Below are 13,201 nucleotides of genomic sequence, written 5' to 3'. Positions count from 1 at the left end.
TATACTATGTCCACATGTGAATATTTTATCTAAAATGTAAATCATTGTTTGAAATAATTTGAACAAGTGTCAATAAAACTTTTTCGAAAAAAAAAAAAAAATCTGTTCTTATCAGTTTAATATCTGATACGTCCCCTACCCGGGGACCATATATTAAATTGCTTTTTGGAGCAGGGAGATGGAATAGGGGCTTGCTCCGCCCACTCCACGCATCGACCCGGTATTGCAGTACCTCCAGGAACGGTGCACCCCCCTCTCTCTATGTTTAATATGAAAAAGAGACTTAACTGAGTAGGTAGGCCGGTCTAGCAGCACTGACGAGTTTAGATCCATTTCAAGGTTGTTCAAGCACCCTTGAAAATGAGCAAATTATCTTTGTTTCCTATGAATTATTTTATACAACTTTAATTATTTTGCGAGCCTGATCCTAGAATTGCCCATGACTGCCAATGTACAATTGAGTAGCTATGTCAGCACTGTAGTGAGGTTGCACACTCTAGAAATCTGTGCTCATATACAGCAATCCTTCGTAATCCTTATTCATAGAGCAGGAAGCTGCATGCAAAGTTGTGACTCTGCAGATCCACAGCCTCATGCGGCGTGTGTGTGTTTGGATGATGTTTGGAAGGTGCACCATCGGTCCGGATGCCGTGTCTGTGAAAGACTTCCTTGGCTCGGATCTGTACAACTCATACTTACCTGGCAAGGGAGATACCATGATCAAGAAGGTGGTTCACCCAGGGCGAGGCTCAACCATTGCACTCCGGTTGTGCTGACCTCTGCGAATTCCCCAAATGTGGGAATCTTGATTGCATAATTTCTGGTAGTGGGGGACTGCGTTCGCGCTCTCCCCTGATAAGTTGTTGAAAGAAAACTAAACGCTTACTGAGGTTAGAAACCAAGTGAGAAATTGGTGAATTCTCCATTGACTCGTGTAGAGACGGATGTCCTTTTGAACACAAAACGGTCGTCTTATCTTTTGATAGAATGCAGCTCCAAGTTACTTCCTCGCATTGGACTCTGTGACACCGTGAGCGGGACTGACGCTGCAGAGGATCACTCCTTCAACTCCGACACTTTTCCGGTCATCGCTTCTCGGCCTTTTGGCTAAGATCAAGTGTAGTATCTGTTCTTATCAGTTTAATATCTGATACGTCCCCTACCCGGGGACCATATATTAAATTGCTTTTTGGAGCAGGGAGATGGAATAGGGGCTTGCTCCGTCCACTCCACGCATCGACCTGGTATTGCAGTACCTCCAGGAACGGTGCACCCCCCTCTCTCTATGTTTAATATGAAAAAGAGACTTAACTGAGTAGGTAGGCCGGTCTAGCAGCACTGACGAGTTTAGATCCATTTCAAGGTTGTTCAAGCACCCTTGAAAATGAGCAAATTATCTTTGTTTCCTATGAATTATTTTATACAACTTTAATTATTTTGCGAGCCTGATCCTAGAATTGCCCATGACTGCCAATGTACAATTGAGTAGCTATGTCAGCACTGTAGTGAGGTTGCACACTCTAGAAATCTGTGCTCATATACAGCAATCCTTTGTAATCCTTATTCATAGAGCAGGAAGCTGCATGCAAAGTTGTGACTCTGCAGATCCACAGCCTCATGCGGCGTGTGTGTGTTTGGATGATGTTTGGAAGGTGCACCATCGGTCCGGGTGCCGTGTCTGTGAAAGACTTCCTTGGCTCGGATCTGTACAACTCATACTTACCTGGCAAGGGAGATACCATGATCAAGAAGGTGGTTCACCCAGGGCGAGGCTCAACCATTGCACTCCGGTTGTGCTGACCTCTGCGAATTCCCCAAATGTGGGAATCTCGATTGCATAATTTCTGGTAGTGGGGGACTGCGTTCGCGCTCTCCCCTGATAAGTTGTTGAAAGAAAACTAAACGCTTACTGAGGTGAGAAATTGGTGAATTCTCCATTGACTCGTGTAGAGACGGATGTCCTTTTGAACACAAAACGGTCGTCTTATCTTTTGATAGAATGCAGCTCCAAGTTACTTCCTCGCATTGGACTCTGTGACACCGTGAGCGGGACTGACGCTGCAGAGGATCACTCCTTCAACTCCGACACTTTTCCGGTCATCGCTTCTCGGCCTTTTGGCTAAGATCAAGTGTAGTATCTGTTCTTATCAGTTTAATATCTGATACGTCCCCTACCCGGGGACCATATATTAAATTGCTTTTTGGAGCAGGGAGATGGAATAGGGGCTTGCTCCGTCCACTCCATGCATCGACCCGGTATTGCAGTACCTCCAGGAACGGTGCACTCCCCTCTCTCTATGTTTAATATGAAAAAGAGACTTAACTGAGTAGGTAGGCCGGTCTAGCAGCACTGACGAGTTTAGATCCATTTCAAGGTTGTTCAAGCACCCTTGAAAATGAGCAAATTATCTTGACTCATGACTGCCAATGTACAATTGAGTAGCTATGTCAGCACTGTAGTGAGGTTGCACACTCTAGAAATCTGTGCTCATATACAGCAATCCTTTGTAATCCTTATTCATAGAGCAGGAAGCTGCATGCAAAGTTGTGACTCTGCAGATCCACAGCCTCATGCGGCGTGTGTGTGTTTGGATGATGTTTGGAAGGTGCACCATCGGTCCGGGTGCCGTGTCTGTGAAAGACGTCCTTGGCTCGGATCTGTACAACTCATACTTACCTGGCAAGGGAGATACCATGATCAAGAAGGTGGTTCACCCAGGGCGAGGCTCAACCATTGCACTCCGGTTGTGCTGACCTCTGCGAATTCCCCAAATGTGGGAATCTCGATTGCATAATTTCTGGTAGTGGGGGACTGCGTTCGCGCTCTCCCCTGATAAATTGTTGAAAGAAAACTAAACGCTTACTGAGGTTAGAAACCAAGTGAGAAATTGGTGAATTCTCCATTGACTCGTGTAGAGACGGATGTCCTTTTGAACACAAAACGGTCGTCTTATCTTTTGATAGAATGCAGCTCCAAGTTACTTCCTCGCATTGGACTCTGTGACACCGTGAGCGGGACTGACGCTGCAGAGGATCACTCCTTCAACTCCGACACTTTTCCGGTCATCGCTTCTCGGCCTTTTGGCTAAGATCAAGTGTAGTATCTGTTCTTATCAGTTTAATATCTGATACGTCCCCTACCCGGGGACCATATATTAAATTGCTTTTTGGAGCAGGGAGATGGAATAGGGGCTTGCTCCGTCCACTCCACGCATCGACCCGGTATTGCAGTACCTCCAGGAACGGTGCACCCCCCTCTCTCTATGTTTAATATGAAAAAGAGGCTTAACTGAGTAGGTAGGCCGGTCTAGCAGCACTGACGAGTTTAGATCCATTTCAAGGTTGTTCAAGCACCCTTGAAAATGAGCAAATTATCTTTGTTTCCTATGAATTATTTTATACAACTTTAATTATTTTGCGAGCCTGATCCTAGAATTGCCCATGACTGCCAATGTACAATTGAGTAGCTATGTCAGCACTGTAGTGAGGTTGCACACTCTAGAAATCTGTGCTCATATACAGCAATCCTTTGTAATCCTTATTCATAGAGCAGGAAGCTGCATGCAAAGTTGTGACTCTGCAGATCCACAGCCTCATGCGGCGTGTGTGTGTTTGGATGATGTTTGGAAGGTGCACCATCGGTCCGGGTGCCGTGTCTGTGAAAGACTTCCTTGGCTCGGATCTGTACAACTCATACTTACCTGGCAAGGGAGATACCATGATCAAGAAGGTGGTTCACCCAGGGCGAGGCTCAACTATTGCACTCCGGTTGTGCTGACCTCTGCGAATTCCCCAAATGTGGGAATCTCGATTGCATAATTTCTGGTAGTGGGGGACTGCGTTTGCGCTCTCCCCTGATAAGTTGTTGAAAGAAAACTAAACGCTTACTGAGGTGAGAAATTGGTGAATTCTCCATTGACTCGTGTAGAGACGGATGTCCTTTTGAACACAAAACGGTCGTCTTATCTTTTGATAGAATGCAGCTCCAAGTTACTTCCTCGCATTGGACTCTGTGACACCGTGAGCGGGACTGACGCTGCAGAGGATCACTCCTTCAACTCCGACACTTTTCCGGTCATCGCTTCTCGGCCTTTTGGCTAAGATCAAGTGTAGTATCTGTTCTTATCAGTTTAATATCTGATACGTCCCCTACCCGGGGACCATATATTAAATTGCTTTTTGGACCAGGGAGGTGGAATAGGGGCTTGCTCCGTCCACTCCACGCATCGACCCGGTATTGCAGTACCTCCAGGAACGGTGCACCCCCCTCTCTCTATGTTTAATATGAAAAAGAGGCTTAAACTGAGTAGGTAGGCCGGTTTAGCAGCACTGACGAGTTTAGATCCATTTCAAGGTTGTTCAAGCACCCTTGAAAATGAGCAAGTTATCTTTGTTTCCTATGAATTATTTGATACAACTTTGGCCAGGGGGATTGAGTCACAGCAGATGGCAGGTTGCCTGTCTCAAGGAGAGCAGACATGCCCCCTGCTGGATCTTCATCAGTATCTCTAATCACCCGCGTCGAATAGGGGGGAAAGTGCAGCGTGACACGGTGTGAGATTTGCACCTTGGGGCGGCACACAAAGAGGGAGATTGTGGGGGCATAAGAGGTTTGGCATGAAGGACATTCCACAGCGGGGCTTGTCATAGAGATGAGTCCACAGGGTGTGTCTGAGAGGCTCTCGGTTGTCCTGCTATGGGTCACACGAGGGGATTGATCGCTCTTTTCATGCTTCATGCAAGGGTGCTGCCCACTGCCCTCCGGACCGCACCGCGGCCAAGGGGTCATTCTTCCCACGGGGGAGTAAAAGGGAAGCAGCACCTGTCTGCCTGTGTACTTGCAGCATTTCCACATTTTGACCCTTGCTCCTCTGGAACACCCGAGTAGGACGTTAGTCCTGTGGCTGGAAAGCCTGGAGCTCTTTGCCGCATTTCACAAAATCTAAAAACATGACAAGAAAAAGTTGGCGCCTTGCTCTTGCTGCGCGGTGTAGGGGAATGGGTGTGGCCTGGGATTCCTTTCACCATGTCGGGGATCACCGTGAAGGGGGTGACTGGGACCACTGTTGTGTTCGTCTGCTGTTGGTGAGCGGGGCGTACTTACTCGGCTTTCTCTTCATCACGTACAAGTCTTTCGCCTTTTACTAAAGACTTCCGTGGAGAGGAACACCCACGAGTTAGATCTATTTTTGGCAGGCTTTGCCGTTTGGCAGAGTCTCATTGTGTTTGTGAAAAGACAAGCGGGCGGCCTTCCTCAGTAAGATGTGTTTTTCAGTGTCCGTTTTACTTTTGCCAACAAGGATGTTGAATCCATGAAGATGTCGAGGCTGGACTTCTCCAGAAAATTGATTCAAGGTACGTTGAAATTTAAGCCAGAAGACTTAAACTGCATTTTAACATTGCCATATAACAAGGGATTTGATTTAAGCTTTCAAACTGCTGTGTTGCTCAGAGAATTTTGGATAAGATTTGAAAATGTAAAACCCCAATTTGCTGTGTTCAATGTGGAGAAACTGACTGACAATACGTTGAAAACCGTTATTGTCAGAATGTTCAATGAAACAGTGAATGCAGATGACATTTGTTTGTGGCTGGGGAGATATTGCACTGTTAAAGGCCAGGCTACGAAAGTGAGAGATGAGGACGGCATCTGGAATTGCGCTTGGAGGGTCCCCATCCAACAATGGCAGGACCCCCAAGGCTTCCAGGGCTTGAAACATCTGCCGTCTATGGTAGTTCTGGGAGAGAACAGGGGCTATATCCATTAACAGGGCCAACCCAAACTCTGCCGCAAGTGTGGTGAGCATGGGCACCTGGTTGAAGCATGTCAGCAGATCGTATGTGGAAAATGCAGAGAAATTGGACCCACTTTTGAAGAGTGCACCAATGGCAGACGATGCAATCTTTGTGGGGAAACAAACCACCTGTTCAGAGATTGCCCAAAGTCATTTGCCAACAAATTGAAGGCTGCAAAAGTCACAGAAAAGAGAAAAGATGGCGGACAGACAGAACAGTTAGGAGAGCAAATTGAAGTTGCTGGGCAGGAAAATTCAAATCTCCCTCCAAATCCTGTGATTGGAAGAGAGGGAACAGGTGAGGAGGGAGTGAGGGAGGGGCCTGCATTTACCCCTCCAATGGAGAGTAGTCCAGAGGATGGGGTGGTGCAGGCAGAAGGCGGAGCTAGTAAGGAAGACCAACCACAGGATGATAGTGAAGATGCCTCCCTCCCCAATGCCCAGCAAACTAAGAGGCCTTTGTCTGAATTGTCCTCGGATTCTCCCATTGTGTTGGAGAAGAAGGGAAGAGTTGCGGCTCACTCAGACAGTTCATCTGTGGAGGAGCCCAGAGTCTTCCCTTCCGATTCACCCAATGAGGTTTCTTTTTTAACAATTGCTCTGCAATCGACCCCCAGGGACTCCAAATTAAATGCAACATTGCAGCAGAGGCCAACCCCCAGAGTCCCAAAGGGGAACAGAGCTCAAACCCTTCATTTTTCACCCGCAGAGATGAAGGAAGAGCTCTGTTCACAAGAAATTACCTAACTGTTTTTTAAATGTGTTTTTAACACCCTCTGAGTCTTTTAAAATGTCTTACCTGTTGTTTTTAACCATACTCATGACACTGACCTTCTCTACCATTAAAGTGAGAAGTGTGAAGTCGAGAGTTAGAGCCCAGAGTGTTTTACCCTTTTTAAGTTCCTTTAAGTCAGATGTGTTTTTATTGCAGGAATGCAGCCTACCGTTTTTAAAACATTACAGACAGTGGGAGGAGATGTGGCCAAAAATGTCAATATGGAGTGGATCCAATCAAAACAAAAATGACGGAGTGGCCATTTTAATCAAAAACCCTCAAGCTCTGGTGAAGGGCAGCACTGTGGTGAGAGACAGTCGGGCACTTTTAGCACATTTGGCTTTTATGGGACAGGATTTCAACCTTTTAAATATTTACGGTTTTAACGACAAGAACGACAGGTATGACCTTTTAGAAGACTTGCAGTCCCACATGCTAGGTAGGGCACCTTTAGTTGTAGGGGGGGATTTTAACTGTATTCTAAGTAGGGAGGATAGGAGGAGAGCAGGGGAAGATTTTAAAGTAGACAAAACATCGGTTTTATTGCAGGGCATTTGTAGAGATTTTAAACTTCAGGACTGTTTTAAAATCATGCATCCCAGAGAGGAGGGCTTCACCTGGTTCGGTGGTGATGGCACCAGAGCCTCTCGCATAGATTATGTTTTTACACGGGACTGCCCACCCACCGATGCTAGATTAACTCCTGTTTTCTTCTCCGATCACCTTATGCTCTCTTGCACCCTTTCACTCTCTTCGGGCGTGACATCAGGAAGTGGTCTGTGGAAACTCAACTGCTCCCTTTTAGAAGATAGGGAGTTAGTTAGGCAGTTCAGGGAGCGGTACAAAGAGTGGCAGACCCTTCAAGACTTCTACGAAACACGTGCACACTGGTGGGAAATGGTGAAGGGAAAGACGCAGACTTTCTTTAGGCAGGCAGGTAAGAAACGAAAGAACAGGGAATACAGACGCATGATGGGACTGCAGAAACGACTACAACGTTATTTTAACCTAAACCAGATTGGCATGGATTTTAATGAGGAAATTAAGCAAGTTAAAAAAGAGATGTCAGTTTTATCAGAAATTAAAAGCAAAGGTGTCATTTTAAGGAGCAGAGAACGGGAAATAGAGGAGGGTGAAAAGTGCACACGGTATTTTTTCAGGAAAATTATGAATAAAGGGGGTGGGGGGCATTACAAAGCTGAAAAAAGAAGATGGTGCACAACTGAAACAATGGGCGATATTAAAGAAACAATTGAAACATTTTATTCAAACCTGTACAAAGAAAAACCTGTAAAAATGGACATCATGACCGAAGTTTTAAAATTCATTGTAAAAACAGTAAACAAAAGTGTGCTTTTATCCCAGGATTTTACTTTTTTAGAGTTAAATAAATGTATGACTGGTTTTAAAAAAGGGAAGTCCCCTGGACAAGATGGACTTCCCTTGGAGTTTTATTTGACTTTTTGGGACATTTTAGCACCTGATTTGATTACTGTTTTTATGGATTTTGAACGACTTGAGCATGAGGAGTTGCAGATTTTAACTAACCACAGATCACTTGTCTCCGTTGTGCAGGAGCGGGAACCAGTGAGTCCGGTGCACGGGCTCGCACCCGGCGAGCCCACAACAGTTTGGCGCAACGTCAACCATCCTGCTCTCCCTAACAGACTCCGGGACCTGTCATGGATGGTGGCTCATGAGATCCTCCCGGTCAGGTCCGTCATGCACTCCCGGGGCATGTCAACGCACTCAACCTGCCCCCGACCTGGTTGTGGCGCGCCTGAGTCGGTGAGGCATCTGCTCTGGGAGTGCAGTGCTGCTGTAGACCAGTGGGCAACGGCCGGCTCCTTGCAATTCCCGTACTTACCAGCAAGGGAGGTCCTCACAGCACAACTAGTGCTATATGGGGTGAGCCAGCAAAAAATACCATCCAAAGACTTTGCAAAACAGTGGCTCACCCTAGCCGCCATCAAAGACGCCACATGGACCTCCAGAAACTTGCTGGTAAGAAAGCACATGCAGATCCCCCCCGTGGCTGTGATCCGAATGGCCGCAGCAACGGTCAAAACGGCCGTAGCTGCAGGCAGCAGGCCTAGGACACAGCCACAAAGAAGAATCGCCTCTGTGCCCATTCGGATGAAGGAGCCGGAGCCACACAGCAAAAGGTCACAGCAGCAGCGGCCTGGCTCTCTGGGTGACGCAGGTGGGAAGGAGCATCAGGGAGAGGATCTCCTCTGACCACCACGACAGCATCCCGAGAGACCAAATGTTTGGGGGAGCAGAATGAGTTACCCTTGGTAGGGACTCACTGCGCTCCTGCACAAAGATAGAATTGAAAAAAAAAAACCTTTTTAACGGATGCACTCCTTTTTATGGACTTTTAATGGACACTCAATCACATAAACACCTGACATATGTTTTACAAATGAACAGCTATTTAACCTGTATTACCATTTTAGAACAATTGGTTTTATTGTTTTAAATATGGTTTTACATACTGCACATATTTATTGTAATTCATTGTATATACTATGTCCACATGTGAATATTTTATCTAAAATGTAAATCATTGTTTGAAATAATTTGAACGAGTGTCAATAAAACTTTTTCGAAAAAAAAAAAAAAATCTGTTCTTATCAGTTTAATATCTGATACGTCCCCTACCCGGGGACCATATATTAAATTGCTTTTTGGAGCAGGGAGATGGAATAGGGGCTTGCTCCGTCCACTCCATGCATCGACCCGGTATTGCAGTACCTCCAGGAACGGTGCACTCCCCTCTCTCTATGTTTAATATGAAAAAGAGACTTAACTGAGTAGGTAGGCCGGTCTAGCAGCACTGACGAGTTTAGATCCATTTCAAGGTTGTTCAAGCACCCTTGAAAATGAGCAAATTATCTTGACTCATGACTGCCAATGTACAATTGAGTAGCTATGTCAGCACTGTAGTGAGGTTGCACACTCTAGAAATCTGTGCTCATATACAGCAATCCTTTGTAATCCTTATTCATAGAGCAGGAAGCTGCATGCAAAGTTGTGACTCTGCAGATCCACAGCCTCATGCGGCGTGTGTGTGTTTGGATGATGTTTGGAAGGTGCACCATCGGTCCGGGTGCCGTGTCTGTGAAAGACGTCCTTGGCTCGGATCTGTACAACTCATACTTACCTGGCAAGGGAGATACCATGATCAAGAAGGTGGTTCACCCAGGGCGAGGCTCAACCATTGCACTCCGGTTGTGCTGACCTCTGCGAATTCCCCAAATGTGGGAATCTCGATTGCATAATTTCTGGTAGTGGGGGACTGCGTTCGCGCTCTCCCCTGATAAATTGTTGAAAGAAAACTAAACGCTTACTGAGGTTAGAAACCAAGTGAGAAATTGGTGAATTCTCCATTGACTCGTGTAGAGACGGATGTCCTTTTGAACACAAAACGGTCGTCTTATCTTTTGATAGAATGCAGCTCCAAGTTACTTCCTCGCATTGGACTCTGTGACACCGTGAGCGGGACTGACGCTGCAGAGGATCACTCCTTCAACTCCGACACTTTTCCGGTCATCGCTTCTCGGCCTTTTGGCTAAGATCAAGTGTAGTATCTGTTCTTATCAGTTTAATATCTGATACGTCCCCTACCCGGGGACCATATATTAAATTGCTTTTTGGAGCAGGGAGATGGAATAGGGGCTTGCTCCGTCCACTCCACGCATCGACCCGGTATTGCAGTACCTCCAGGAACGGTGCACCCCCCTCTCTCTATGTTTAATATGAAAAAGAGGCTTAACTGAGTAGGTAGGCCGGTCTAGCAGCACTGACGAGTTTAGATCCATTTCAAGGTTGTTCAAGCACCCTTGAAAATGAGCAAATTATCTTTGTTTCCTATGAATTATTTTATACAACTTTAATTATTTTGCGAGCCTGATCCTAGAATTGCCCATGACTGCCAATGTACAATTGAGTAGCTATGTCAGCACTGTAGTGAGGTTGCACACTCTAGAAATCTGTGCTCATATACAGCAATCCTTTGTAATCCTTATTCATAGAGCAGGAAGCTGCATGCAAAGTTGTGACTCTGCAGATCCACAGCCTCATGCGGCGTGTGTGTGTTTGGATGATGTTTGGAAGGTGCACCATCGGTCCGGGTGCCGTGTCTGTGAAAGACTCCCTTGGCTCGGATCTGTACAACTCATACTTACCTGGCAAGGGAGATACCATGATCAAGAAGGTGGTTCACCCAGGGCGAGGCTCAACTATTGCACTCCGGTTGTGCTGACCTCTGCGAATTCCCCAAATGTGGGAATCTCGATTGCATAATTTCTGGTAGTGGGGGACTGCGTTTGCGCTCTCCCCTGATAAGTTGTTGAAAGAAAACTAAACGCTTACTGAGGTGAGAAATTGGTGAATTCTCCATTGACTCGTGTAGAGACGGATGTCCTTTTGAACACAAAACGGTCGTCTTATCTTTTGATAGAATGCAGCTCCAAGTTACTTCCTCGCATTGGACTCTGTGACACCGTGAGCGGGACTGACGCTGCAGAGGATCACTCCTTCAACTCCGACACTTTTCCGGTCATCGCTTCTCGGCCTTTTGGCTAAGATCAAGTGTAGTATCTGTTCTTATCAGTTTAATATCTGATACGTCCCCTACCCGGGGACCATATATTAAATTGCTTTTTGGACCAGGGAGGTGGAATAGGGGCTTGCTCCGTCCACTCCACGCATCGACCCGGTATTGCAGTACCTCCAGGAACGGTGCACCCCCCTCTCTCTATGTTTAATATGAAAAAGAGGCTTAAACTGAGTAGGTAGGCCGGTTTAGCAGCACTGACGAGTTTAGATCCATTTCAAGGTTGTTCAAGCACCCTTGAAAATGAGCAAGTTATCTTTGTTTCCTATGAATTATTTGATACAACTTTGGCCAGGGGGATTGAGTCACAGCAGATGGCAGGTTGCCTGTCTCAAGGAGAGCAGACATGCCCCCTGCTGGATCTTCATCAGTATCTCTAATCACCCGCGTCGAATAGGGGGGAAAGTGCAGCGTGACACGGTGTGAGATTTGCACCTTGGGGCGGCACACAAAGAGGGAGATTGTGGGGGCATAAGAGGTTTGGCATGAAGGACATTCCACAGCGGGGCTTGTCATAGAGATGAGTCCACAGGGTGTGTCTGAGAGGCTCTCGGTTGTCCTGCTATGGGTCACACGAGGGGATTGATCGCTCTTTTCATGCTTCATGCAAGGGTGCTGCCCACTGCCCTCCGGACCGCACCGCGGCCAAGGGGTCATTCTTCCCACGGGGGAGTAAAAGGGAAGCAGCACCTGTCTGCCTGTGTACTTGCAGCATTTCCACATTTTGACCCTTGCTCCTCTGGAACACCCGAGTAGGACGTTAGTCCTGTGGCTGGAAAGCCTGGAGCTCTTTGCCGCATTTCACAAAATCTAAAAACATGACAAGAAAAAGTTGGCGCCTTGCTCTTGCTGCGCGGTGTAGGGGAATGGGTGTGGCCTGGGATTCCTTTCACCATGTCGGGGATCACCGTGAAGGGGGTGACTGGGACCACTGTTGTGTTCGTCTGCTGTTGGTGAGCGGGGCGTACTTACTCGGCTTTCTCTTCATCACGTACAAGTCTTTCGCCTTTTACTAAAGACTTCCGTGGAGAGGAACACCCACGAGTTAGATCTATTTTTGGCAGGCTTTGCCGTTTGGCAGAGTCTCATTGTGTTTGTGAAAAGACAAGCGGGCGGCCTTCCTCAGTAAGATGTGTTTTTCAGTGTCCGTTTTACTTTTGCCAACAAGGATGTTGAATCCATGAAGATGTCGAGGCTGGACTTCTCCAGAAAATTGATTCAAGGTACGTTGAAATTTAAGCCAGAAGACTTAAACTGCATTTTAACATTGCCATATAACAAGGGATTTGATTTAAGCTTTCAAACTGCTGTGTTGCTCAGAGAATTTTGGATAAGATTTGAAAATGTAAAACCCCAATTTGCTGTGTTCAATGTGGAGAAACTGACTGACAATACGTTGAAAACCGTTATTGTCAGAATGTTCAATGAAACAGTGAATGCAGATGACATTTGTTTGTGGCTGGGGAGATATTGCACTGTTAAAGGCCAGGCTACGAAAGTGAGAGATGAGGACGGCATCTGGAATTGCGCTTGGAGGGTCCCCATCCAACAATGGCAGGACCCCCAAGGCTTCCAGGGCTTGAAACATCTGCCGTCTATGGTAGTTCTGGGAGAGAACAGGGGCTATATCCATTAACAGGGCCAACCCAAACTCTGCCGCAAGTGTGGTGAGCATGGGCACCTGGTTGAAGCATGTCAGCAGATCGTATGTGGAAAATGCAGAGAAATTGGACCCACTTTTGAAGAGTGCACCAATGGCAGACGATGCAATCTTTGTGGGGAAACAAACCACCTGTTCAGAGATTGCCCAAAGTCATTTGCCAACAAATTGAAGGCTGCAAAAGTCACAGAAAAGAGAAAAGATGGCGGACAGACAGAACAGTTAGGAGAGCAAATTGAAGTTGCTGGGCAGGAAAATTCAAATCTCCCTCCAAATCCTGTGATTGGAAGAGAGGGAACAGGTGAGGAGGGAGTGAGGGAGGGGCCTGCATTTACCCCTCCAATGGAGAG

The 13,201-nt window shown here is 46.6% G+C and overlaps 14 non-coding genes and 2 pseudogenes across 14 annotated transcripts; all 16 read left to right on the top strand.

The window, feature by feature from the left end:
* The first annotated feature begins 74 nt into the window (after positions 1-74).
* On the top strand, positions 75-254 carry LOC128382745 (uncharacterized; annotated as a pseudogene).
* Positions 255-691: 437 nt separating this feature from the next.
* Positions 692-855, top strand: LOC128381830 (U1 spliceosomal RNA). The gene has a single exon (XR_008323603.1). It is a non-coding gene; the product is annotated as a U1 spliceosomal RNA (small nuclear RNA).
* A 232-nt stretch (positions 856-1,087) lies between these two features.
* Positions 1,088-1,278, top strand: LOC128382192 (U2 spliceosomal RNA). The gene has a single exon (XR_008323697.1). It is a non-coding gene; the product is annotated as a U2 spliceosomal RNA (small nuclear RNA).
* A 437-nt stretch (positions 1,279-1,715) lies between these two features.
* Positions 1,716-1,879, top strand: LOC128381609 (U1 spliceosomal RNA). Its single transcript, XR_008323558.1, has one exon. It is a non-coding gene; the product is annotated as a U1 spliceosomal RNA (small nuclear RNA).
* A 220-nt stretch (positions 1,880-2,099) lies between these two features.
* Positions 2,100-2,290, top strand: LOC128382608 (U2 spliceosomal RNA). Its single transcript, XR_008323774.1, has one exon. It is a non-coding gene; the product is annotated as a U2 spliceosomal RNA (small nuclear RNA).
* A 379-nt stretch (positions 2,291-2,669) lies between these two features.
* LOC128381602 (U1 spliceosomal RNA) lies at positions 2,670-2,833 on the top strand. The gene has a single exon (XR_008323557.1). It is a non-coding gene; the product is annotated as a U1 spliceosomal RNA (small nuclear RNA).
* Positions 2,834-3,065: 232 nt separating this feature from the next.
* Positions 3,066-3,256, top strand: LOC128382336 (U2 spliceosomal RNA). The gene has a single exon (XR_008323730.1). It is a non-coding gene; the product is annotated as a U2 spliceosomal RNA (small nuclear RNA).
* Positions 3,257-3,693: 437 nt separating this feature from the next.
* Positions 3,694-3,857, top strand: LOC128381906 (U1 spliceosomal RNA). Its single transcript, XR_008323614.1, has one exon. It is a non-coding gene; the product is annotated as a U1 spliceosomal RNA (small nuclear RNA).
* A 220-nt stretch (positions 3,858-4,077) lies between these two features.
* LOC128382635 (U2 spliceosomal RNA) lies at positions 4,078-4,268 on the top strand. Its single transcript, XR_008323781.1, has one exon. It is a non-coding gene; the product is annotated as a U2 spliceosomal RNA (small nuclear RNA).
* An 832-nt stretch (positions 4,269-5,100) lies between these two features.
* Positions 5,101-5,216, top strand: LOC128383345 (U5 spliceosomal RNA). The gene has a single exon (XR_008323895.1). It is a non-coding gene; the product is annotated as a U5 spliceosomal RNA (small nuclear RNA).
* Positions 5,217-9,169: 3,953 nt separating this feature from the next.
* LOC128383021 (uncharacterized) lies at positions 9,170-9,349 on the top strand (annotated as a pseudogene).
* Positions 9,350-9,728: 379 nt separating this feature from the next.
* LOC128381596 (U1 spliceosomal RNA) lies at positions 9,729-9,892 on the top strand. The gene has a single exon (XR_008323556.1). It is a non-coding gene; the product is annotated as a U1 spliceosomal RNA (small nuclear RNA).
* A 232-nt stretch (positions 9,893-10,124) lies between these two features.
* LOC128382329 (U2 spliceosomal RNA) lies at positions 10,125-10,315 on the top strand. The gene has a single exon (XR_008323729.1). It is a non-coding gene; the product is annotated as a U2 spliceosomal RNA (small nuclear RNA).
* Positions 10,316-10,752: 437 nt separating this feature from the next.
* LOC128381905 (U1 spliceosomal RNA) lies at positions 10,753-10,916 on the top strand. Its single transcript, XR_008323613.1, has one exon. It is a non-coding gene; the product is annotated as a U1 spliceosomal RNA (small nuclear RNA).
* Positions 10,917-11,136: 220 nt separating this feature from the next.
* Positions 11,137-11,327, top strand: LOC128382628 (U2 spliceosomal RNA). The gene has a single exon (XR_008323778.1). It is a non-coding gene; the product is annotated as a U2 spliceosomal RNA (small nuclear RNA).
* Positions 11,328-12,159: 832 nt separating this feature from the next.
* LOC128383339 (U5 spliceosomal RNA) lies at positions 12,160-12,275 on the top strand. Its single transcript, XR_008323894.1, has one exon. It is a non-coding gene; the product is annotated as a U5 spliceosomal RNA (small nuclear RNA).
* Positions 12,276-13,201: the final 926 nt, after the last annotated feature.

The sequence above is a fragment of the Scomber japonicus genome, chromosome 2 (genome assembly GCF_027409825.1).
Source record: "Scomber japonicus isolate fScoJap1 chromosome 2, fScoJap1.pri, whole genome shotgun sequence".
In the NCBI taxonomy this organism is placed as follows: Eukaryota; Metazoa; Chordata; class Actinopteri; order Scombriformes; family Scombridae; genus Scomber; species Scomber japonicus.
This window is presented reverse-complemented; position numbering and strand designations above follow the sequence as displayed.